Genomic DNA, 25766 nt, shown 5'->3' on the forward strand with positions numbered 1-25766 from the left:
TTAAATGGAAAGAGTTATATCATTTTGACATGTAGGTGGGATACCCTGAATGGTTCAGTGATTGATTAATTCATTTTTTAACACAAAACCAACCCTCTCCCCTGCTTTTATAAAGTCTTTTTTTAGGTCCCTTTCTTTATTTTAGCTGTTTTTGCATACAATTTCTGATGTTTATGTTTTTTTTTTTGGTGTAAATGGATCAGACTTAATTTATTTTGTGAGTTATTTGTGTGCTTTTATATACGTATATGTGATTTTATAGAGGTTTGATTTTAGTTTTTAAAGGATAAGTTTACCTTAAAAAATTTACCTTAAAAAAAATGCACATTATTTGCAGGTAAAAAAATGTGCATTTATTTATTTATTTTTCTAAGGAACCTGCAGAGCATTGCAACCACAGATCACTAGTGCAATGTCCAACTCTTGCAGACTCTTAGCTTAGCAATCTGCTCATACCTTGTACAGGCAGGCAGTTACCTGAGAGCAGGAAGATCAATGGCATATGAGGACGCTCACCAGCACCCTCACAGCTCATTGAAAACTACAAGCTAGTGGTACTTGTAGGCTTTCATTCATAAATATTTGGGTGGAGCCCCACACAGCCGCTTTGTTTTCAAATAGTGACAGCGGGTACAGGGAGAAGATCCCTGGGCCGCTGTCACAGGGTGGGTGGTTGGATGGAGGAGAGAGGGCTATTTTAACTATGAATTCATATGAATTCATATACAGTATATATATACAACATTTAGTGCCACATTTTCGGATTGCTTTATTTTTACACATATCTAAAAGGATCCGTCACTGTTTTTGTTTAGGTAAGAGATTGATCCTCTCATATGTGATGCACTGTGGCTATATATGCTTTTTAATTATTAGTATTTATGGACATTTTTTGTGGTCTTTATTAATAGAGTTAGGCTGGCCATACACTATAAAATTTACTTGTTTAATTTCCTTTAGATTTACCTTCAACTGTGTAGTGCAAGGGCCTGCCTGATTTCATACACATTGAAAGTGTTTGGGTTTGACCTCATATTATATGGTTGTGGTAAATCTAAAAGAAAATTGATCAAGAAAATTGTATAGTGTATGGCCAGCCTTAGTGTAATGTCCATGTGTATGTAAATAGTAAGGCTGTCCCATTTTTAGAAAAGCTGCCAGCTCCGTAGAATTATGTTTTTTATTATTTCTTTGGGAACAACTGGGAACTAGAGAGCATGTAAGTGGGTTGACACCAGAAGTTAACTCTACCATTGATGAAGTTCTGTCCAGTAATACAACACGTTAGTTTAAGTCCATCCCAAGTGACGTCATCACACTTTTGACAGATGCTCAGGAGATTTATTTTCTTTCCATCTAATTTATTAGGCTCTGTCTGTCCATTTTGCTTGTGGTTATGTTTTTATGTCAGTTTTTTAAATATTGGGATGGAGAGCATTGGATTTGTTTTTTATTTTACATGCATTGAGGATATGAGGTTTATAAGAGGGCACATTTATCAGTAAATATGAATGGTACCAGGCATAATTGTGGAGAAGATAAATATTGGAAAGTGTGTGGTGTATGTGTGTTGCATAGGGATGGGCAAATGGTTCATTTATGTTTATTCCTGTGCATTATTGCACGTTTAATGCAGTATATTTCTGTGTATTTCGTGCCAATTAACGCAGTATATTTCTGTGCGTAAGTGCACGTTTCACGCAGTATATTTCTGTGCGTTACTGCATGTTTAATGCAGCATATTTCTGTGCATTAGTGCACGTTTAATGCAGTATATTTCAGTGCGTTCAGTGCTGTTTAACACAGTATATTTCAGTGCGTTAGTGCACATTTAGCACAGTATAATTCAGTACATTGCGTGCAGTTTAGCGCAGTATATTTTTGTGTGTTACTGCACGTTTAATGCAGTATATTTCTGTGAGTTTGTGCATGTTTAATGCAGTACATTTCTGTTCGTTACTGCTCGTTTAATGCAGTATATTTTAATGCGTTATGTGCTGTTTAATACAGTATATTTCTGTGCGTTAGTGCAGTTTTACTGCAGTATACTGTAGTGTGTCGGTGGAGTGTGTCTGTGTAGTGAGTACTCAGGTTAAAGTGCACCAAACACCACTTTTCATTGATTAAAGTGCATCCACATACATATTTCCAAATCTTTATTACATTTTGTTAATAAGCACCTTCCCATCATGTTGGGGAGGCCAGCAAGGAGAGGCAGATGTTCCCATGGCACTGTGAGGGGGCCAGCAGCGTATGTGGCCACAGGCAAAGGTGGATGTGGTCAGTCCTCAGGCAAGGCATCATTTCCTCTGTTTAGTGATGTTGCCCATGCTATCCAGCCACAGCATGCAGAGGAGGGAGTGGACTGACTTATTAAACCATCCTCATTCTCCTCATCCTCCGTCACCCAAGCAGAGACTAGTGTGCAGTCCACTGCAGATGCCAGAGTGGCTACATCTTCCTCCTTGTCCACAGCTATTCTTGCCATAGCCCCAGCATCAGGCATGGATGACTTCTCCTCCTCTTCCATGCCCTCCTTTGCTGAATTGTCCTACAAACCACAAGTACCCCCTAAGTGTTCAAAGGGCTATTCAATGAGTCAGGCTAAAATGTACCATGCAGTGCTTCAGTTGGTGTGTCTAGGGGACAGGAACCACACCAGAAATTCTGGCAGCTCTGCAGGAGCAGGCCCAGAGGTGGTTTACGCCATGCCAGCTGGAGCCAGGAATGATGGTGTGCGATAATGGCACAAACCTCCTATCCGCCCTTAGATAGGGAAAGATTACACATGTGCCATGCCTGGCATATGTCCTCAATTTGGTGGTGCAGCATTTCCTAAATAGGTACCCAGGGTTGTAGGATCTGCCAAAGCAGGCCAGAAAAGTCTGTAGCCATTTCAGGTGGTCATACACAGCCAGTGCCTGGTTGGCTGAAATTCAGCAGGTATTGCATCTGTCTGTAAAATGCCTGATTTGTGACATGCTCACCAGGTAGAAGTCAGGTAGAGCTCAACCTTAGCAATTCTGAAGGGACTGCACATGCAGCAGAGGTTGTCAACGAATACCTGTGTGAGTATGGCACAATGACAGTCTCAGACCGGCTCGGCTTTTTTTCCCCACACCAATGGCTGCTGATAAAGGATGCATGCACTGTACTGTCACCATTTGAGGAGGCCACAAGGATGATGAGCCACGACAATGCATGCATCAGTGACACAATCCCTGTTGTGTTCCTGCTGGAGCAGGCTCTGCGTGGCATTATAGACAGGGCATGTGAGGCAGAGCAGCGGGAGGAAGAGGAGGACTTCTTTTCCTCTCAAGGCCCGCTTTGTGCAGACACCATTCTTCCTACGCCACAGAACACACAATATGAGAGGGAGGAGGATTCTGGCAGTTTTGGAGGCATTGAAGCAGAGGAAGACATACGTCAACCCTCAACAGATGGTTTTCCATCCCCAGAACCTTTGGGAGTAGTACGTGGCTGGGAGGAGGCAGTTCCAGATACTGTAATCCTCAGTGACCCCGAGAAATCTGCTTCTCATGCCTCTGAAAACTTGCGGTGCATGGGCTCCCTCCTGCTCCAAAGCCTGCAAAAGGACCCAAGAATACGTGGCATCAAGGAGAAGGATCACTATTGGTTGGCAACCCTCCTTGACCACTGTAACAAGGGGAAAGTCTCAGAACTCATCCAGTCCCCACAGAGGGAGCAGAAGATAAAAAAATCTTGAGGACACTGTAACGGATCTTTGTACCACAGGTGGGCACATCTGCCGGACCTGTGTCTCCTGTCCTCCAAACGCACCCACAGTCTGCGGAGAAGCCATATCCAGCCCTTAACCCCTCAATCACGAGACAATCCACACAGGTGTTGAGGGTTAACCATGCAGAGCTTAAACTGTTTATTACATTCCAAGACAACAGTTTTACACACAGTTAGGGAAACTCCCTTTAGCCTTGCCACAGCGGGGAAGGGAAGAGGGACCAACCAAGGAGAACTGAACATTTGTACATTTGAAACAGGCAGTCTTAATACACACTCCCTGCGGAGAGATGTCTCCAGCTCAGACCAGAACATTGTCTGTGTCAGGATTCCACATAATTAGACACAGAAACAGGAGGGGGGATGGGCTGTAACATTACATTCCAAACACTTGGTTCTCAAACGTATACACATGCAATAAACATAATGCATACATGAAGGACAATATACAGTGGCTGTGTTTGCCACATTGCTCCCCCAGAACCAAGCATACACAGTCTGATCCTAACGGATCGGCTTGGGGATGTCCGGGGAGTACTCACGGATCATTTGTCAATGTCTGTTTGCCTGGATAATTCGTCGACGTTGCCGTTTTGCTTCCCAGGGCAGTAGTGGATGGTAAAGTCAAAAAGCTGCAGCGCCAAACTCCAGTAGCTTCTGGCCCATAGTCTGTCAGTAGCAGGCTTGCACACAGTCCCCTCCAAAACACACAGTGACAGTGGGTTCTGTCACAGACACCTTAAAGAGGAATTTATCTAATGCTTTTCCCGACTCTGGTAGGTTACAGTCTCATGAAAAATGTAGTTTTGAGGCTTCTGTTGGTCAAGAGAGAAGCGGTGGAAAAGGGGGGCCGCCTAGGTGATGCATTTCACAATTTTTTTAGTCCTGGCCGTTCAGGGCTCTTAGCTTCCTTATACCATCAGCAGCGTCTGCGCTATATGATGGGCGATTATCTAGGGGCGAAAACAGAGATGGAGAGCTTTCCAGTTGAAGATCCACTGGGTTACTGGGTCACGAAAATAGATCACTGGCCAGAACTTGCCCAGTATGCAATTGAGCTGATGGACTGCCCTCCATCCAGCATGCTTTAGGAATGGGCATTCAGTGCTGCTGGAGGTTTTGTGGACCGTCTGACATTTATCAAAATTAACCAGTCCTGGATTACCAGCAGCTATGAAGCCCCTGATGCTGATGTCACTGGTTAACTGTTTTTGGGATGTGGAATCTCTGCAAGACTTCTAGGCTGCCTAGTGTTGTGGGTGTTGATTTCATCTGGAAGAGCTTTTTAGGTGTAGGTTTCATGGGCACAGTTAACACCGAAAGACCATTTTTTCCTGCACCTGTTTGACAGGTGCATATAATTTACATTTTTGACAGCAAGGCCAATTCTTGCTTTCATCAAGAGTACCTCTATAGAGTTACGGTGCTAGGCACCTTTGACACACGAAGACCAATTTTTCTGCACCTGTTACTTCTATCTAAAGTTTGCAGAAGAGACCCCAGAATTTATCCCAAAAAATCTCTAATCTTTTTTTTCAGTGCACTACATTGTGGCCTTATCATACAGAGTGGATCCCCAAGCTGTTTACAAAATAGAGAAAGCTTGCAGGGAAAATGTCATTTTTTTGGCTTTATAAATGCAATTATTTCTGCAGCAGCTTCTATACACAGTACAGATGTGCGACTTTACATGTAGACTAAGGCGACCCCCCCAGGCACTATATTGAAAGGATTTTTTCATTTGTATTGTTATTACTTATTTTGATAATTTCACCTAATCAATAAATGCATCCGTAAATCACTACTCATTTAAAAATTATGTTTTTTACAAACTTTTTTTCACGGTTTTTTTTAAGCACAGTTGGGATTGCTTCCTTTTTTTTTTTTATTTTGTAATGTGTATTTACCATATTGTGATGGGCAGCTTTTCAAGAGTGGATTTTTCTTTACCTGAGGATGTTAAAACTTCTACACTTTTTATATGTTTATTATATTTTTATGTATAATAGAATATATAGGTTCATGGATTTTCAGGAAATAATGGAGAGCATTTGTTTAAATTGTTGCACGTGTTTTCTCACTACTCATTATTTTATGAGTGCTGCGTGTTTTCGTGTTTACTATATTATATATGTGGGGGTGAATTGCTAGCACACTCTTTTAGGGTTTTATTGCTGGGGGGAAACATTATCTTTCTGAAATGACATGAGTCTTTAACATTTATTCAGTTTAAATGCATACACTTTTTAATAGAGTTCATCTTTAATATAGTTTACAGAATATTAACTTCCACCAACTTTTATAAAAAATCCATTGTGTTTTAAAATAAATGTATATCTTCAATATAAATTACAAGTGTAAGCACAATCAATTCTCTACATTACTTATTCCAACCTTCTTTTGAATTAAGTAGTCACTTGCAGAAAACCAGAAAAGTGGCATGCAATTATTTCCATTGTGAAAACTTTTGTCATAGATCAATAAATCACTATGTTTATATGCTTTAGAAAATGTCAGCAGTGGCTGATTGTTATAAATATGTACATTGTAATAATTATGTTCAGTAAAGTACGGTTATCCTTGTAGAACTTTAAATACTGTATATCTTCAAATGAAAATGATATGATAAAATACATATTAAGTTAGGTTTAAGTCAACTAAATAGCATCGTCTGTGAACATGCATGCCAGGTTATATCAATTTTATATATGGAACAGCCCTCGAGCCATGTGAATTAACCACTTGCCGACCGCCGCACGACTATCTACGTCGGCGGTCAGCCCCTCACAGGCAAACTAACGTAGGTCTACGTCGCTTGGGAGTCTAGGGTCTAGGGAGCGAGCGAGCGCGCTCCCGCGTGGTCACGGACCCCCCCGCACGTGTGACCGGCGGACCCGATGTCCGCCGGCCACTCTGCGATCGGCGTGGGAGAGGGAGAAAGTCAGGCAGCTTGTGTAAACAAGCTGCCTGTCATTCTCCTCGGTGTAAAGACACTGATCAAACGGATCTACTATGTAGATCCGTTGATCAGTGTCCTTACAGCTCAAGCCACAGCCAATCACAGTAGAAAGCACGCCCCTAGGGACACACACAGCCCCTCCCTCCCAAATAAAGTTAACCCCTTCACTACCAGTGTATTTTTACAGTAACAGTGCATATGTATAGCACTGATTAATGTAGAAATGTCACTGGTAACCCCAAAAGTGTCAAAAATGTCAGTCAAGGGTCCGATCTGTCCGCCGCAATGTCGCAGTACCGCAAAAAAAATCGCAGATCGCCGCCATTACGCGTTAAAAAAAAACAACAAAAATGACAAAAATCTTTCCCTTTGTTAGTAAACGCGATAACTTTTGCGCAAACCAATCAAAATACGCTTTTTGCGATTTTTTTTACCAAACATAGGTAGCATAAAACAAATTGGCCGAAAATGTTAAAAAATTTGGATTTTTACATTTTTTTGGGGGGAATTTCATATAAAAAAATGTGAAAAATATTGCTATTTTTGCAAAATTGACGCTCTTTTTTTGTTTATAGCGCATGATCAAAAAATCGCACAGGTGATCAAATACCACCAAAAGAAAGCTCTGTTTGTGGGGAAAAAAAGGACGCCAAATTCGTTTAGGTACAGCGTCGCACGACCGCGCAATTGTCCGTTAAAGTCACGCAGTGCCAAATAGCGAAATACCCCCTGGTCGTTTAGCAGCCAAATCCTCCGGGGCTTAAGTGGTTAAAAAGCTGATAATTCAGAAATATCAGAAAACCTTGAATAATATGCCAGAATTTTCAGATTTTGATGAATTAAAGACTGTTCCAGCATGAAGGAATGTTCACTTTGCAAAGTGTATGAAATTAGAAAAAAAACAGGATTTTTGCAGGCATTCAAAGTAAACACTGCTTCTAAGTAGGGTTGAGCGAACACCTAGATGTCCGTGTTCGACGGGTTCGGCCGAACTTTAAAAAAAAGTCCGGGTCCGTGTCCCGGACTTTTACCGAACTTTTCCCGGACACCGAACCCCATTGAAGTCAATGGGGACCCGAACTTTAAGGCACTAAAATGGCTCTAAAACACCAAAGGAAAGGGCTAGAGTGCTGCAAATGGCAGCAAAACGTAATTAAGAGCATGGCAAGTGCTCTGCAAACAAATGTGGATAGGGAAATAACTTAAAACAACAAAAAAAAACAGAAAAATAAAACAATGTTCTTCTTCATCTCTGAAGGACGAGGCCCATATGGAGTAGGAGGGAGGTTAAGGTGGTGGTGGATGTGGCGGTGACATAGGCGTGCGCACAGGGTGTGCTGGGTGTGCCTGGGCACACCCTAATCACCTAGGGCACATAGCATTGCCAGTGAGGAGATGGGAAAGATCTCCCTGGGACCTGCTCTGCTCTATTTCTCCTTGCCTACAGGTACATGGCCCCGATACATTACTCTCCCTGCTGGCAAACACATGCATGTGTATTTCAACTTTGGGGTGCACACCTTAATGCAATAGGCTGCGCACACCTATGGGCGGTGTAGGTGGAAGCGGCGGTGGAGGAGGACCAGGGCCGGATTAACAGCATCATGGGCTTGGTGCTGAGGATTTTGAAGGGCCTTAGGGCCGTGCCTTGCCATGCACCCAGAGGAGGAAGGGTGCAGCCATGCATGCCTAATTCAACATGGGATGCTGTCTCTGAAGCCCATAAACACATCCATGCATCGCCAACTGTCCCTCCTTGTCCGGCCTTCACGCTGTGTGGGGAGGTTCTGAGGGTGCTGCCTGGGGAAGCGAGCATAGAAGCCAGACTTCTGTGTTTACAAGTGACAGAAGAGCGGTAACAGTGAATATGGCCAACCCGGGGCCTATATAAAAGGTAGGGGCCTGGAGCTGCAGCTCCAATAGCCCCTACATTAATCTGGCCCTGAGGAGGAGGACGAGGTAGCCAACACTGCTTCTTTTCACAAATTTTAAATGAGGGTACACCCCAAAAGAGTGAGAAAGAGCAAAAATGGAACAATGGGTGGGTAAGGTCGGTATCCATTGCTATTCTGCATAAGGTACGGAAAAGTCCCGTGGGATCCATGCCTGGTTCATTTTAATGAACGTGAGCTTGTCCACATTGTCTCTGGACAGGCGGCTGCGCTTGTCTGTTATAACGCCCCCAGCCGTGCTAAATACCCGTTCAGATAATACACTGGCTGCAGGGCACGCCAGCACCTCCAAGGCGTAAAGGGCAAGCTCAGGCCATGTGCCCAATTTGGAGACCCAGAAGTTGAAGGGGGCAGACCCGTCATTCACTACATGTAGGCGTGTGCACACATACTGCTCCACCATGTTGGTAAAATGCTGCCTCCTGCTAAGACGTTCCATCTGAGCTGCTGGTGCTGCTGTTTGTTGTGGCGTGCTGACAAAGCTTTTCCACATTTCGGCCATGCTAACCCTGCCTTCTGAGGTGCTGGCGGTGCCCTGGTTGCGTTGGCGACCTCCTCCTCCTCCTCCTCTGCCTTGTGCTTCCACTGTGGCCCCGCTGTCAGATGGGAATGCCAGCAGCATGGCGTCTACCAGCGTGCGCTTGTACTCGCGCATCTTGCGATCGCGCTCCAGTGAGTGAATTAAGGACGGTACGTTGTCCTTGTAACGGGGATCCAGCAGCGTGGCCACCCAGTAATCAGCACAAGTTAGAATGTGGGCAACTCGGCGGTCGTTGTGGAGACACTGCAGCATGTAATCGCTCATGTGTGCCAGGCTGCCCAGAGGCAACGAAAGGCTGTCCTCTGTGGGAGGTGTATGGTCCGTGTCCTCTGTATCCCCCCAGCCACGCACCAGTGATGGCCATGAGCTGGCCTGGGTGCCACCCTGCTGTGAACATGGTTCCATCTCCTCCTCCAGCTCCTCCTCCTCCTCATCCTCCTCATCCTCCAGAACTGTGCCCCTGCTGGACAATTGCGTCCCTGGCGTTTGCGTGTGCAGGAACCCACCCTCGGAGCCCCTTTGCGAATGACTGCCCTGAAAGCCTTGGAAATGTTACCTCTTCATCCTCCTCCTCCTCCTCATCCTGTGCCACATCCTCTTCCATCATCGCCCGAATTGTTTTTTCAAGGAGGCATAGAAGTGGGATAGTTAAGCTGAGAACGGCGTCATTGCCACTGGCCATGTTGGTGGAGTACTCAAAACAGCGCAACAAGGCACACAGGTCTCGCATGGAGGCCCAGTTAAATTAAATAGCGGAATAGAAAATATGATCCAAAAAAAGTGTATGTATATCACACGTACACAACCACACTAGGCCCCAATTACTATTGTTTGTACCCCTAAAAGGCTAGATGAGGAGTAGGGGGAGTATGGAACAGGCAGCACCCTCAAACCTTCAGAAGTATGAGATGAACCCCAACAACTTGGAAAGGTGGATCTCTCTCACACGTACCGACACAGACTATCCCGCAATTCAATTGATCCTCAAAGGTTTTTATTGAATAGCGGAATAGGAAATATGATCAAAAAAAGTGTATGTATCTCGCACGTACACAACCACACTAGGCCCCAATTACTATTGTTTGTACCCCTAAAAGGCTAGATGAGGAGTAGGGGGGGTATGGAACAGGCAGCACCCTCAAACCTTCAGAAGTATGAGATGAACCCCAACAACTTGGAAAGGTGGATCTCTCTCACACGTACCGACACAGACTATCCCGCAATTCAATTGATCCTCAAAGGTTTTTATTGAATAGCGGAATAGGAAATATGATCAAAAAAAGTGTATGTATCTCGCATGTACACAACCACACTAGGCCCCAATTACTATTGTTTGTACCCCTAAAAGGCTAGATGAGGAGTAGGGGGGGTATGGAACAGGCAGCACCCTCAAACCTTCAGAAGTATGAGATGAACCCCAACAACTTGGAAAGGTGGATCTCTCTCACACGTACCGACACAGACTATCCCGCAATTCAATTGATCCTCAAAGGTTTTTATTGAATAGCGGAATAGGAAATATGATCAAAAAAAGTGTATGTATCTCGCACGTACACAACCACACTAGGCCCCAATTACTATTGTTTGTACCCCTAAAAGGCTAGATGAGGAGTAGGGGGGGTATGGAACAGGCAGCACCCTCTAACCTTCAGAAGTATGAGATGAACCCCAACAACTTGGAAAGGTGGATCTCTCTCACACGTACCGACACAGACTATCCCGCAATTCAATTGATCCTCAAAGGTTTTTATTGAATAGCGGAATAGGAAATATGATCAAAAAAAGTGTATGTATCTCGCACGTACACAACCACACTAGGCCCCAATTACTATTGTTTGTACCCCTAAAAGGCTAGATGAGGAGTAGGGGGGGTATGGAACAGGCAGCACCCTCAAACCTTCAGAAGTATGAGATGAACCCCAACAACTTGGAAAGGTGGATCTCTCTCACACGTACCGACACAGACTATCCCGCAATTCAATTGATCCTCAAAGGTTTTTATTGAATAGCGGAATAGGAAATATGATCAAAAAAAGTGTATGTATCTCGCACGTACACAACCACACTAGGCCCCAATTACTATTGTTTGTACCCCTAAAAGGCTAGATGAGGAGTAGGGGGGGTATGGAACAGGCAGCACCCTCAAACCTTCAGAAGTATGAGATGAACCCCAACAACTTGGAAAGGTGGATCTCTCTCACACGTACCGACACAGACTATCCCGCAATTCAATTGATCCTCAAAGGTTTTTATTGAATAGCGGAATAGGAAATATGATCAAAAAAAGTGTATGTATCTCGCACGTACACAACCACACTAGGCCCCAATTACTATTGTTTGTACCCCTAAAAGGCTAGATGAGGAGTAGGGGGGGTATGGAACAGGCAGCACCCTCTAACCTTCAGAAGTATGAGATGAACCCCAACAACTTGGAAAGGTGGATCTCTCTCACACGTACCGACACAGACTATCCCGCAATTCAATTGATCCTCAAAGGTTTTTATTGAATAGCGGAATAGGAAATATGATCAAAAAAAGTGTATGTATCTCGCACGTACACAACCACACTAGGCCCCAATTACTATTGTTTGTACCCCTAAAAGGCTAGATGAGGAGTAGGGGGGGGTATGGAACAGGCAGCACCCTCAAACCTTCAGAAGTATGAGATGAACCCCAACAACTTGGAAAGGTGGATCTCTCTCACACGTACCGACACAGACTATCCCGCAATTCAATTGATCCTCAAAGGTTTTTATTGAATAGCGGAATAGGAAATATGATCAAAAAAAGTGTATGTATCTCGCACGTACACAACCACACTAGGCCCCAATTACTATTGTTTGTACCCCTAAAAGGCTAGATGAGGAGTAGGGGGGGTATGGAACAGGCAGCACCCTCAAACCTTCAGAAGTATGAGATGAACCCCAACAACTTGGAAAGGTGGATCTCTCTCACACGTACCGACACAGACTATCCCGCAATTCAATTGATCCTCAAAGGTTTTTATTGAATAGCGGAATAGGAAATATGATCAAAAAAAGTGTATGTATCTCGCACGTACACAACCACACTAGGCCCCAATTACTATTGTTTGTACCCCTAAAAGGCTAGATGAGGAGTAGGGGGGGTATGGAACAGGCAGCACCCTCAAACCTTCAGAAGTATGAGATGAACCCCAACAACTTGGAAAGGTGGATCTCTCTCACACGTACCAACACAGACTATCCCCCAATTTAACTGATCCCCAGAGGTTTTTGATTAAATAGCGGAATAGAAAATATGATCCCAAAAAAGTGTATGTATATCACACGTACACAACCACACTAGGCCCCAATTACTATTGTTTGTACCCCTAAAAGGCTAGGAGTAGGGGGAGTATGGAACAGGCAGCACCCTCAAACCTTCAGAAGTATGAGATGAACCCCAACAACTTGGAAAGGTGGATCTCTCTCACACGTACCAACACAGACTATCCCCCAATTTAACTGATCCCCAAAGGTTTTTGATTAAATAGCGGAATAGAAAATATGATCCCAAAAAAGTGTATGTATATCACACGTACACAACCACACTAGGCCCCAATTACTATTGTTTGTACCCCTAAAAGGCTAGGAGTAGGGGGGAGTATGGAACAGGCAGCACCCTCAAACCTTCAGAAGTATGAGATGAACCCCAACAACTTGGAAAGGTGGATCTCTCTCACACGTACCAACACAGACTATCCCCCAATTTAACTGATCCCCAGAGGTTTTTGATTAAATAGCGGAATAGAAAATATGATCCCAAAAAAGTGTATGTATATCACACGTACACAACCACACTAGGCCCCAATTACTATTGTTTGTACCCCTAAAAGGCTAGGAGTAGGGGGAGTATGGAACAGGCAGCACCCTCAAACCTTCAGAAGTATGAGATGAACCCCAACAACTTGGAAAGGTGGATCTCTCTCACACGTACCAACACAGACTATCCCCCAATTTAACTGATCCCCAAAGGTTTTTGATTAAATAGCGGAATAGAAAATATGATCCCAAAAAAGTGTATGTATATCACACGTACACAACCACACTAGGCCCCAATTACTATTGTTTGTACCCCTAAAAGGCTAGGAGTAGGGGGAGTATGGAACAGGCAGCACCCTCAAACCTTCAGAAGTATGAGATGAACCCCAACAACTTGGAAAGGTGGATCTCTCTCACACGTACCAACACAGACTATCCCCCAATTTAACTGATCCCCAAAGGTTTTTGATTAAATAGCGGAATAGAAAATATGATCCCAAAAAAGTGTATGTATATCACACGTACACAACCACACTAGGCCCCAATTACTATTGTTTGTACCCCTAAAAGGCTAGGAGTAGGGGGAGTATGGAACAGGCAGCACCCTCAAACCTTCAGAAGTATGAGATGAACCTCAACAACTTGGAAAGGTGGATCTCTCTCACACGTACCAACACAGACTATCCCCCAATTTAACTGATCCCCAAAGGTTTTTGATTAAATAGCGGAATAGAAAATATGATCCCAAAAAAGTGTATGTATATCACACGTACACAACCACACTAGGCCCCAATTACTATTGTTTGTACCCCTAAAAGGCTAGGAGTAGGGGGAGTATGGAACATGCAGCACCCTCAAACCTTCAGAAGTATGAGATGAACCCCAACAACTTGGAAAGGTGGATCTCTCTCACACGTACCAACACAGACTATCCCCCAATTTAACTGATCCCCAAAGGTTTTTGATTAAATAGCGGAATAGAAAATATGATCCCAAAAAAGTGTATGTATATCACACGTACACAACCACACTAGGCCCCAATTACTATTGTTTGTACCCCTAAAAGGCTAGGAGTAGGGGGAGTATGGAACAGGCAGCACCCTCAAACCTTCAGAAGTATGAGATGAACCTCAACAACTTGGAAAGGTGGATCTCTCTCACACGTACCAACACAGACTATCCCCCAATTTAACTGATCCCCAAAGGTTTTTGATTAAATAGCGGAATAGAAAATATGATCCCAAAAAAGTGTATGTATATCACACGTACACAACCACACTAGGCCCCAATTACTATTGTTTGTACCCCTAAAAGGCTAGGAGTAGGGGGAGTATGTAACAGGCAGCACCCTCAAACCTTCAGAAGTATGAGATGAACCCCAACAACTTGGAAAGGTGGATCTCTCTCACACGTACCAACACAGACTATCCCCCAATTTAACTGATCCCCAAAGGTTTTTGATTAAATAGCGGAATAGAAAATATGATCCCAAAAAAGTGTATGTATATCACACGTACACAACCACACTAGGCCCCAATTACTATTGTTTGTACCCCTAAAAGGCTAGGAGTAGGGGGAGTATGTAACAGGCAGCACCCTCAAACCTTCAGAAGTATGAGATGAACTCCAACAACTTGGAAAGGTGGATCTCTCTCACACGTACCAACACAGACTATCCCCCAATTTAACTGATCCCCAAAGGTTTTTGATTAAATAGCGGAATAGAAAATATGATCCCAAAAAAGTGTATGTATATCACACGTACACAACCACACTAGGCCCCAATTACTATTGTTTGTACCCCTAAAAGGCTAGGAGTAGGGGGAGTATGGAACAGGCAGCACCCTCAAACCTTCAGAAGTATGAGATGAACCCCAACAACTTGGAAAGGTGGATCTCTCTCACACGTACCAACACAGACTATCCCCCAATTTAACTGATCCCCAAAGGTTTTTGATTAAATAGCGGAATAGAAAATATGATCCCAAAAAAGTGTATGTATATCACACGTACACAACCACACTAGGCCCCAATTACTATTGTTTGTACCCCTAAAAGGCTAGATGAGGAGTAGGGGGAGTATGGAACAGGCAGCACCCTCAAACCTTCAGTATGAGATTGTGTTCACTGTACCCCACAAAGATTGAGTTCACTGCACCCCACAATGATTGTGTTCACTGCACCCCACAAAGATTGTGTTCACTGCACCTCACAAAGATTGTGTTCACTGTACCCCCCAAAGATTGTGTTCACTGCACCCCACAAAGATTCTGTTCACTGTACCCCACAAAGATTGTGTTCACTGCACCCCAAAAAGATTGTGTTCACTGCACCCCAAAAAGGATGTTGTTCACTGCACCCCAAAAAGGATGTTGTTCACTCCACCCCAAAAAGATTGTGTTCACTGCACCCCACAAAGATTGTGTTCACTGCACCCCAAAAAGATTGTGTTCACTGCACCCCAAAAATGATTTTGTTCACTGCACCCCAAAAAGGATTTTGTTCACTGCACCCCAAAAAGGATGTTGTTCACTCCACCCCAAAAAGATTGTGTTCACTGCACCCCAAAAAGATTGTGTTCACTGCACCCCACAAAGGATTTTGTTCACTGCACCCCAAAAAGATTGTGTTCACTGCACCCCAAAAAGGATGTTGTTCACTGCACCCCAAAAAGGATTTTGTTCACTGCACCCCAAAAAGATTGTGTTCACTGCACCCCACAAAGGATTTTGTTCACTGCACCCCACAAAGATTGTGTTCACTGCACACCAAAAAGGATTGTGTTCACTGCACCCCAAAAAGATTTTGTTCACTGCACCCCAAAAAGATTGTGTTCACTGCAGCCCAAAAAGATTGTGTTCACTGCAGCCCAAAAAGATTGTGTTCACTGCAGCCCAAAAAGATTGTGTTCACTGCAGCCCAAAAAGATTGTGTTCACTGCAGCCCAAAAAGATTGTGTTCACTGCAGCTCACACACAGAAAAATGGATGTGGATCACTGACACCTGCCTATCTCCAATCCCACACCACACAGCAATATCGATTGTAGTTTGTAGAACACAATTTCCCTAAAATTCAGCAGACTCTGTCCCTAACAGGATTGAGAAGAGATCGTAGATCAGGATTGAGTGCAGACCCCACCCCCCACACAGCAATATCGATTGTAGTTTGTAGAAGACACTGACCCTATATAATTCAGCAGACTCTATCCCTAAAATGCCTACAACTCGCCCTGCCTAAACACTCCGACCTGTCCCTCAATTCTATCCGGACACAAATGGTTTTTTCCTGCCTATCTTTCCCTAATCAGCAGCCAGCACGTTGATGTGTGCTCTGTCCCTGAATCTAAGCAGCATAATGACGCCGCTGCGGCTGCCTCGAACTTATAAAGACTTGGTCACATGCTTCAGACGGCCAATCACAGCTACTGAGACATTTGCAGGCATGGCTGGGATGGCTTAAGGCACACCAGTTAAACGATTGTTGATTGGCTGTTGAAAGCCCGCCATGAAAAGAGCGCCAAAGCATGCAAAACCCGGAAATAAAACGACCGAACACGGATTTTTACCCGAACATACAGTAAAGTGTCCGTGTCCGTGTTCGGGTACAAAAAATCCAATTATTCGGTACGAACACGAATAATACAGTCCGTGTTCGCTCAACACTACTTCTAAGCTGTTAGTAAATCAACCCCACTATGTCAGGATGTTTCTTCCCACTTGTTTCACAGAGTTGCTCATGTCTATGTTGGGTCTTCTCAAAACTAGGTAAATATAAATCTGCACATAGGACCCAAGCATCTTGGAGTTGGTCATTGATGTCACTGTGATGTCTGTTATACTGTTGCTTGCCATTTTTAACAGGCAAATGGACACTGTACTTTGATTTTGCCCCCCCCCCAAAAAAAAAGTACTTCTCACTTGAAAAACTTCTGCTACACAGTATATCTCTATAGAACATCTTTCTCTGGCTTTCCCAAGGTATGCAAGAGTTGGTTAGAGATAGAGACTCTTTTGGAAGCAGATTGTTCTTCTTTCAACAATAGTTACGCCAGTGGCATGATTGCCTATGATTACCCATGTTTCTCAGCTAAACTCAGCTGCTTTTTCACAAAGGAAAGTGGAAGCTTTACTTGCAAAAACACAGCACAATAATGGTATTATGTTACTAGCAGTCTAAACAAAGACAAGAACAAAAAATCTAATTACTCTCATAGCTTCTTGGTAACCCTACCTAAGCAAACAACAGCATCAAGCATGGTCCAGTGTCCATGTGTCATCAAGATTTTTCCTTACATAGGTGCAAAGGATTCCAGGGTATTTAGGGTTTATAGGGTGAACTTCTTCTGCTGCCTCTTTTGCTAGGGGTTCTTACTGCAACCATACAAAGGAAACACAGGTTGCACCGACCTAGTGCATTATCCTAGGACAAATAGTTTATTGAGTAAAAAAGTGGTAAGTATTATACTCACAAAAGTGGCTGTTGTAAAAATCACATCATAAATTCTAGCATATTCCATCCATGGTACCACTTATAAGAAAGAAATTTGAGGTCCAATGAGCTGACCCGTTTCAAGGGTTAGCCTCTTCTTCAGAGCCACTAGGGGTTCTTAGTTTCAAGCTGGTACAGAAATAATACTCTACCTGTTTTCTAGCTGCATCAGGCTTTTTAGGAGCTCCAAAGTGTTGTCTAATCCCCTACTTCTACAGGTGTGGAGTGGAACCATTACACTTGCCCACTAGGGATGAGTTTTGGGCTCAGAACTACCATGGGTTAGTGGTGAATATCTTGGATTCTTTTGGTTTGTGAAAAGAAGCTGAAGCCATCTTTACCTGTTCTTTTCACACTAATGCAACAGGGAGTCAGTGTTTGTGTGCAGACTGCTGCCATTTTGTTGAATTGATTTCGCAAAGACACAAATGCACCACTAGCTGTATTTAAAGTGGCTGCAATCTATCTGAAAACAGTTACATTTGGCCAGGTGATTCTTGGCAGCTCAATGAGTTGGAGTAGTGGAGCTTAATGGGTTGGTCTACGAAAAAATGAATATTTCTGTTTGAGATATATGATGGCAGATTTAATCAATATGTCTCTATAGTCATAAGCTGTATATCTGAATTAAGAGATGTGCACGCTAGTTCTGAGATTCAGGTTCAAGTCAAGCATGAATTGGGACAGAATGACTGGAATTCAAATATGATTTTACTTTTTAAATTCTGATTAAATTTAAATTGTGATGGTCAACTTTGGTGGTGACCTGTAATGGCCTGAACACCGTTATAGCTTTAGGAGAAGGCATTGTCTTATAGACACTGCTTTGTCTACTTCTGACACTGGTTGACAAAAATATGTCATGTCTAAAAAACGTTCTGACCTTTTATTTCTGACTCCTGCTCTTCGCTGTTTCAGGGATTGTCACATAGCTGTATGCAGAGCCTGAGATAATGAGGGTGGCCTTTTGCACTGTTCCTGTTTTGGGTGGTCTTTTGCACCCTGGATATTGAGACAGGAACTGCAGGGGTGAAGGAAAGGCAAAAGTTCCAAGGTGTAGACACTGTGAGCAGTAAGTTGGGAACGCTGGTAGCTGATGAAAAGAGATACAGCTGGCAATGCACCATGAATCAGCCAAGCCCAGCTGATGTTGTAGTCAGGTCCCACATTTGGGTAAAGTGATTGTAATCTCTCTTTATTTCTTAGAATAACAAACAGGTTTACAGTAGCTTGCTATGTGCAATAGAAATGCACAGAGTGTCCTTCGGCCTCCTCTTCTTGTGTCCCTTGCCGACGCTCCTGGCTTCTCCCCTCTGCCGAGTGCCTCATGGAATGCTGCTTTCTATGGGGGAACTTGTGCAGGCTCACTCCTGAGGCTCGCTGTCTGTATCTATTGACATCTGTGTGGGTGAAGGTGGGAGGCCTATCAGAATCTTGACGGCCATTTAATAATATGGTGGCCTCCAGATATTGCCTTCCCCATGCTTTCTAGGTACTGTATGTATGTATGTATACCCTTTATGCTACTAAATTTGTACTTCATCCTGCTTTAAAGTAATGAGAAATCTCTCTTCCCCTTCACTACATACTTTGCCATTTGACAAGTATGGGCGCTTTGTGGTTTTTACCTAAAATAGAAGATAAGGCTAATACTGCCTACCCCCTCCTCCTACCTATGCTGCATAGTCTGTAATACATATAGGATCTGTGTACATACCTTTTTTTAATCTGCTCTGGTGCAGTCACGTGGTCCAACAGCTCTGGTATTCCTGTGTCAGAGAGCATCTGCAAGGGATCGCCCCCCCCCCCTTCCCAAGAGTAGCACAGTGTCACAATGATACTCTGATAAAAGTATACAAAAAAAGAAAAACAGTAAATAAAGAAAAAAAACTTAAAAAAAAAAAATTGAAATAAATAAAAATAAAAAAATATATATATTTTTCTACATACTATAACCAATCAGTATCCCTAATCACTACCACCCCAGTCCTATGATGATTTTGTACTGCACTGGTGACAATATGTAAAAAATATATTTTCTAATTTCTTAATTTTGCAGAAAATTGTGACAAAAAAATTATAACTTTAAAAAACTCGCCATGCCTCTTACTAAATACCTTAGAATGTTTATTTTCCAAAAAGGGTTAATTTGGAGGGTATTTGTACTTTCCTGGCATTTTAGGGCCTCAAGAAATGAGATAGGCCATCAGTAAATCAGGATTGATACATTTTCATAACTACAGTATCTCACAAAAGTGATTAAGCAATGAATAAGCAATGAATAAGCACAAGGTGTGAAACGCGTCTGCTGTCCAGTTTGTCTTGTGTTCCTGTCTGATGTTGTACCTTTGATTTGAAGAATAAAACTCAAGTTTCCAAGTTCCTGGGTCTGGAAGTGCCACTTTCTTTTCTACTTACATGGACTTCTCAGGTTGCAGACCTTGGTGAGCACCCATTCCTGCAGGATTGTCACAGTTGCTCGGGATCCACGCGGCTCAGCTGGCTGCTTTCAGAGCGGTGATTTGTTTTTTTTTTAGTCTGAAAAATTAGGCATTCACAGGATAAAGAAGTAAGTATCGGCCAGTACAGGCCCCAAAAATTAGCTCACAGGCGTTCACCTGACAGCAAAGAACTTTGTATTCTGTGGCTGGAGGTACATTAGGCATACACCGGATACAAAAGTAAGTGTCGGCCAGTATAGGCCCCAAAAATTAGCCCACAGGTGTTCACCTGACAGCAAAGAAATTGGTTTTCTGTGGCTGGAGGTACATTAGACATACACTGGATACAGAAGTAAGTGTTGGCTACCATTATTTTCCAGCACTGCCTTAACCCTCTCGGGCATGGAGTTCACTAGAGCTTCACAGGTTGCCACTGGAGTCCTCTTCCACTTCTCCATGATGACATCATGGAGCTGGTGGATAGTAGAGACCTTGCGCTCCTCCACCTTCCGTTTGAGGATGCCCCACAGATGCTCAATAGGGTTTAGGTCTGGAGACATGCTTGGCCAGTCCATCACCTTTACCCTCAGCTTATTTAGCAAGGCAGTGGTTGTTAGTGATGGACGAACATCTGATGGGACGGTTCGCGAACGTGATCACGCAAACTCGCTCAAATGTTCGCGAACCGCAGGTTCGTGAAGGGTCCCATTCATTTTAATGGCAGGCAAACATGAAAAACCTCCAGGTCATATTTGCAGCCACAAAATACTTACTAGCTGTGCACACATAGTCCCACAACATGGACACTGACATACCAGAAGTATTAAGCGAATCTGCGATCGACAAGCATTCTTTTTTTAGGATAAAGAAGTATGTGTCGGCCAGTACAGGCCCCAAAAATTAGCCGACAGGCGTTCACCTGACAGCAAAGAACTTTTTATTCTGTGGCTGGAGGTACATTATGCATTCACAGGATACAGAAGTAAGTGTCGGCCATTACAGGCCCCAAAAATGAGCCCACAGGCATTCACCTGACAGCAAAGAACTTTGTATTCTGTGGCTGGAGGTACATTAGGCATTCACAGGATACAGAAGTAAGTGTCGGCCATTACAGGCCCCAAAAATTAGCCCACAGGCGTTCACCTGACAGCAAAGAACTTTGTATTCTGTAGCTGTAGGTATGAAAAACCTCCAGGTCATATTTGCAGCCACAAAATACTTACTAGCTGTGCACACATAGTCCCACAACATGGACACTGACATACCAGAAGTATTAAGCGAATCTGCGATCGACAAGCATTCTTTTTTTAGGATAAAGAAGTATGTGTCGGCCATTACAGGCCCCAAAAATTAGCCCACAGGCATTCACCTGACAGCAAAGAACTTTGTATTTTGTGTCTGGAGGTACATTAGGCATTTACAGGATAAATAAGTGTCGGCCATTACAGATCCCAAAAATAAGCCCACAGGCGTTCACCTGTCAGCAAAGAACTTTGTATTCTGTGGCTGGAGGTACATAGGCATCCACAGGATAAATAAGTGTCGGCCATTACAGGCCCCAAAAATTAGCCCACATGCGCTCACCTGACAGCAAAGAACTTTGTATTCTGTGGCTGAAGGTACATTAGGCATTCACAGGATAAATAAGTGTCGGCCATTACAGGCCCCAAAAATTAGGCATTCAACAGACATAAAAGGCCTTATGCCGCTGTATTTACCAAAGACAGGGACCATGAATTGTTATGGGTGGTGGCGGATATTTGTGGGCTGTCATGAGGAATTTGAATCAAACATGGTCTACTGGTCACATGTGTTGAATTCCTCAGAGATCCATGCCTCATTCATTTTTAGAAATGTGAGGTAGTCAACACTGCCGTGAGCTAGGCGAGTGCGTTTATCGGTCACGATCCCCCCTGCTGCTCTGAACATCCTTTCAGACAGGACACTGGACCAGGGGCAAGCCAACAGTTCCATTGCAAATTGTGCAAGCTCTGGCCAGAGGTCAAGCCTGCCCACCCAGTTGGAGGAATTTCCACTCACAGAGAAACAGTTGCGGGTACCAATCCAACATCGCCTGCAAGAAGAGGGCGGTTTGAAGATGTGTTGGTTACTTCTGATATGAGATCATTCTTTCAGCCGACCCATCGACAGCTGTCCTCCAGATCCAGCATCAGGGAACGCATAGACTGACAGGTGTCCGACTACATCGGGTTAACAGCTGATGTGGACGCTCTGAGAAGTGATGAACCCCTGGACTACTGGGTGGGCAGGCTTGACCTCTGGCCAGAGCTTGCACAATTTGCAATGGAACTGTTGGCTTGCCCCTCGTCCAGTGTCCTGTCCGAAAGGATGTTCAGCGCAGCAGGGGGGTTTGTGACCGATAAGCTCACTCGCCTAGCTCACGACAGTGTTGACTACCTCACATTTCTAAAAATGAATGAGGCATGGATCTCGGAGGAATTCAACACATGTGACCAGTAGACCATGTTTGATTCAAATTCCTCATGACAGGCCACAAATATCCTGCCACCACCCATAACAATTCATGGTCCCTGTCTTAGGTAAATACAGCGGCACAAAAGGCCTTTTACATCAGTTGAATGCCTAATTGCTACAGTCTATCTCAGCTTCACACAGCAACCTCTCCCTACACTAAAGACTTTTGTGGACCTATTAGCTAGCGACTTGTGTCACTATACTGTCTGTCCCTGCTCAACACAGCAACCTCCAGCCTGAGAATACAAAGTTCTTTGGTGTCCGGTGAACACCTGTTGGCTAATTTTTGGGGCCTGTACTGGCCGACACTTACTTCTGTATCCTATGAATGCCTAATGTACCTCCAGCCACAGAATACCAAGTTCTTTGCGGTCAGGTGAATGCCTGTGGGCTAATTTTTCTGGCCTGTACTGGCCGACACTTACTTCTGTATCCTGTGTATGCCTAATGTACCTCCAGCCACAGAAAACCAAGTTCTTTGCTGTCAGGTGAACGCCTGTGGGCTAATTTTTGGGGCCTGTACTGGCCGACACTTACTTCTGTATCCTGTATATGCCTAATGTACCTCCCGCCACAGAATACAAAGTTCTTTGCTGTCAGGTGTATGCCTGTTGGCTAATTTTTGGGGCCTGTACTGGCCGACACTTACTTCTGTATCCAGTGTATGTCTAATGTACCTCCAGCCACAGAAAACCAAGTTCTTTGCTGTAAGATGAACACCTGTGGGCTAATTTTTGGGGCCTATACTGGCCGACACTTACTTTTGTATCCGGTGTATGCCTAATGTACCTCCAGCCACAGAATACAAAGTTCTTTGCTGTCAGGTGAACGCCTGTGAGCTAATTTTTGGGGCCTGTACTGGCCGATACTTACTTCTTTATCCTGTGAATGCCTAATTTTTCAGACTAAAAAAAAAAACAAATCACCGCTCTGAAAGCAGCCAGCTGAGCCGGGTGGATCCCGAGCAACTGTGACAATCCTGCAGGAATGGGTGCTCACCAAGGTCCGCAACCTGAGAAGTCCATGTAAGTAGAAAAGAAAGTGGCACTTCCAGACCCAGGAACTTGGAAACTTGAGTTTTATTCTTCAAATAAAAGGTACAACATCAGACAGGAACACAAGACAAACTGGACAGCAGACGCATTTCACACCTTGTGCTTATTGATTGCTTATGGGAAACGCGTCTGCTGTCCAGTTTGTCTTGTGTTCCTGTCTGATGTTGTACCTTTGATTTGAAGAATAAAACTCAAGTTTCCAAGTTCCTGGGTCTGGAAGTGCCACTTTCTTTTCTACTTACATAATTTTTCAGACTGGCATTGAAAATCAATGGGTCTGTAAACGTTCCGCTAAATTGTGGAATGGATGCGGACCCATTTTACAGACGTGTGAATGGACCCTATATGTATTTGACATGTATTTACCGGCTGCTGTCAGTTCTGGCTGATTTAGAAAAATATATATATATATTTTTTGGCTGAAAAAAAAAAATGTATGGCAACTTTTCCAATAGCAATACTTCTTGTATGTCAGTGTCCATGTTGTGGGACTATGTGTGCACAGCTAGTAAGTATTTTGGGGCTGCAAATATGACCTGGAGGTTTTTAATGTTCGCCTACCATTAAAGTGAATGGGGTCCACCGCGAACTTGCAGTTCGCGAACATTTGAGAAAGTCCTCGAACCGCCCCGTCCGATGTTCATCCATCACTATTGATTGCTTTATGCAAAAGTTTTAGCGTCTACATACTATGGGATATTTTTATTGAATTTTTATTACTTTTTTTTTCTTTTACTAGTAATGGTGGTGATTAGCGATTTTTAGTGGGACTGCGACATTGCGGCGTACAAATTGGACACTAACTGACACTTTTGACACTTTTATGGGGACCAGTGATACTACAGTGATCAGTGCTAAAAATATGCACTGTAACTGTACTAATGGCACCAGCAGGGAAGGAGTTAACATCAGGGGTGATCAAAGTGTTAAATATGCTCCTAGGGAGTGCTTTCTAACTGTGTGGGGGAGGTGCTTTAATTAGGGGAAGACAGAGATCTGTGTCCCTGCTTAGCAGAAACACAAGATCTCCATCTTCCCCTCTCACATAATGGAGGTCTGCCTTGTTTACATGGTAAACAGTTAAAAAAGACCGTTCTAATTCTCCTGAGAACGATCACGGGGTGTCAGCGAACATTGGGTCAGCCAGACCTGCTGATTGGCTTCCGCAGTGTCTAATTACAACGGGAGCTGGTCGTTGGCAGGGCACGTGTGTGCCCCAGACCCAGTGCACGAAATCACATACAGGTACGTGATTTTGTTCAGGAGGGCTGCCCTGCCACAGTATATGTGCATGGGACGGTCCAGAAGAGGTTAAACCAGTACAGGAAGTCATGGCAAATATCTTAGTGGAGTATTTAACCACTTAAGCCCCGGAGGATTTGGCTGCTAAACGACCAGGGGGTATTTTGCGATTCGGCACTGCGGGACTTTAACGGACAATTGCGCGGTCGTGCGACGCTGTACCTAAACGAATTTGACGTCCTTTTTTTCCCACAAACAGAGCTTTCTTTTGGTGGTATTTGATCACCTGATCACCTGAAAAGAGCGACAATTTTGCTAAAATAACAATATTTTTCACATTTTTTTATATGAAATTCCCCCCCAAAAAGAAATGTAAAAATCAAAATTTTTTAACATTTTCGGCCAATTTGTTTTCTGCTACATATGTTTGGTAAAAAAAAATCGCAAAAAGCATATTTTTATTGGTTTGCTCAAAAGTTATCGCGTTTACAAACAAAGGGAAAGATTTTTGTCATTTTTGTTGTTTTTTTTAACGCGTAATGGCGGCGATTTGCGATTTTTTGCGGTACTGCGACATTGCGGCGGACAGATCGGACCCTTGACTGACATTTTTGACACTTTTGGGGTTACCAGTGACATTTCTACAGTAATCAGTGCAATACATATGCACTGTTACTGTAAAAATACACTGGTAGTGAAGGGGTTAACTTTATTTGAGAGGGAGGGGCTGTGTGTGTCCCTAGGGGCGTGATTCTAACAGTGATTGGCTGTCTGTTGAGCTGTAGGGACACTGATCAACTGTTCTACATTGTAGAACCGTGTGAGCAGTGTTTTTACACTGAGGAGAATGTTTACACAAGCTGCCTGACTTTCTCCCTCTCCCCCGCCGATCGCAGAGTGACCGGCGGACATCGGGTCTGCCGGTCACACGCGCGGGGGGGGGGTCCGTGACCGCGCGGGAGCACGCCTCCGCGGGCGCGTGCTCGCTCCCCAGAGCCTCACAGGCTAGCGACGTAGACCTACATCGCTCTGCCTGTGAGGGGCTGACT

This window comes from Pelophylax lessonae (assembly GCF_965119305.1).
Source record: "Pelophylax lessonae genome assembly, chromosome: 5".
Lineage (NCBI taxonomy): Eukaryota > Metazoa > Chordata > Amphibia > Anura > Ranidae > Pelophylax > Pelophylax lessonae.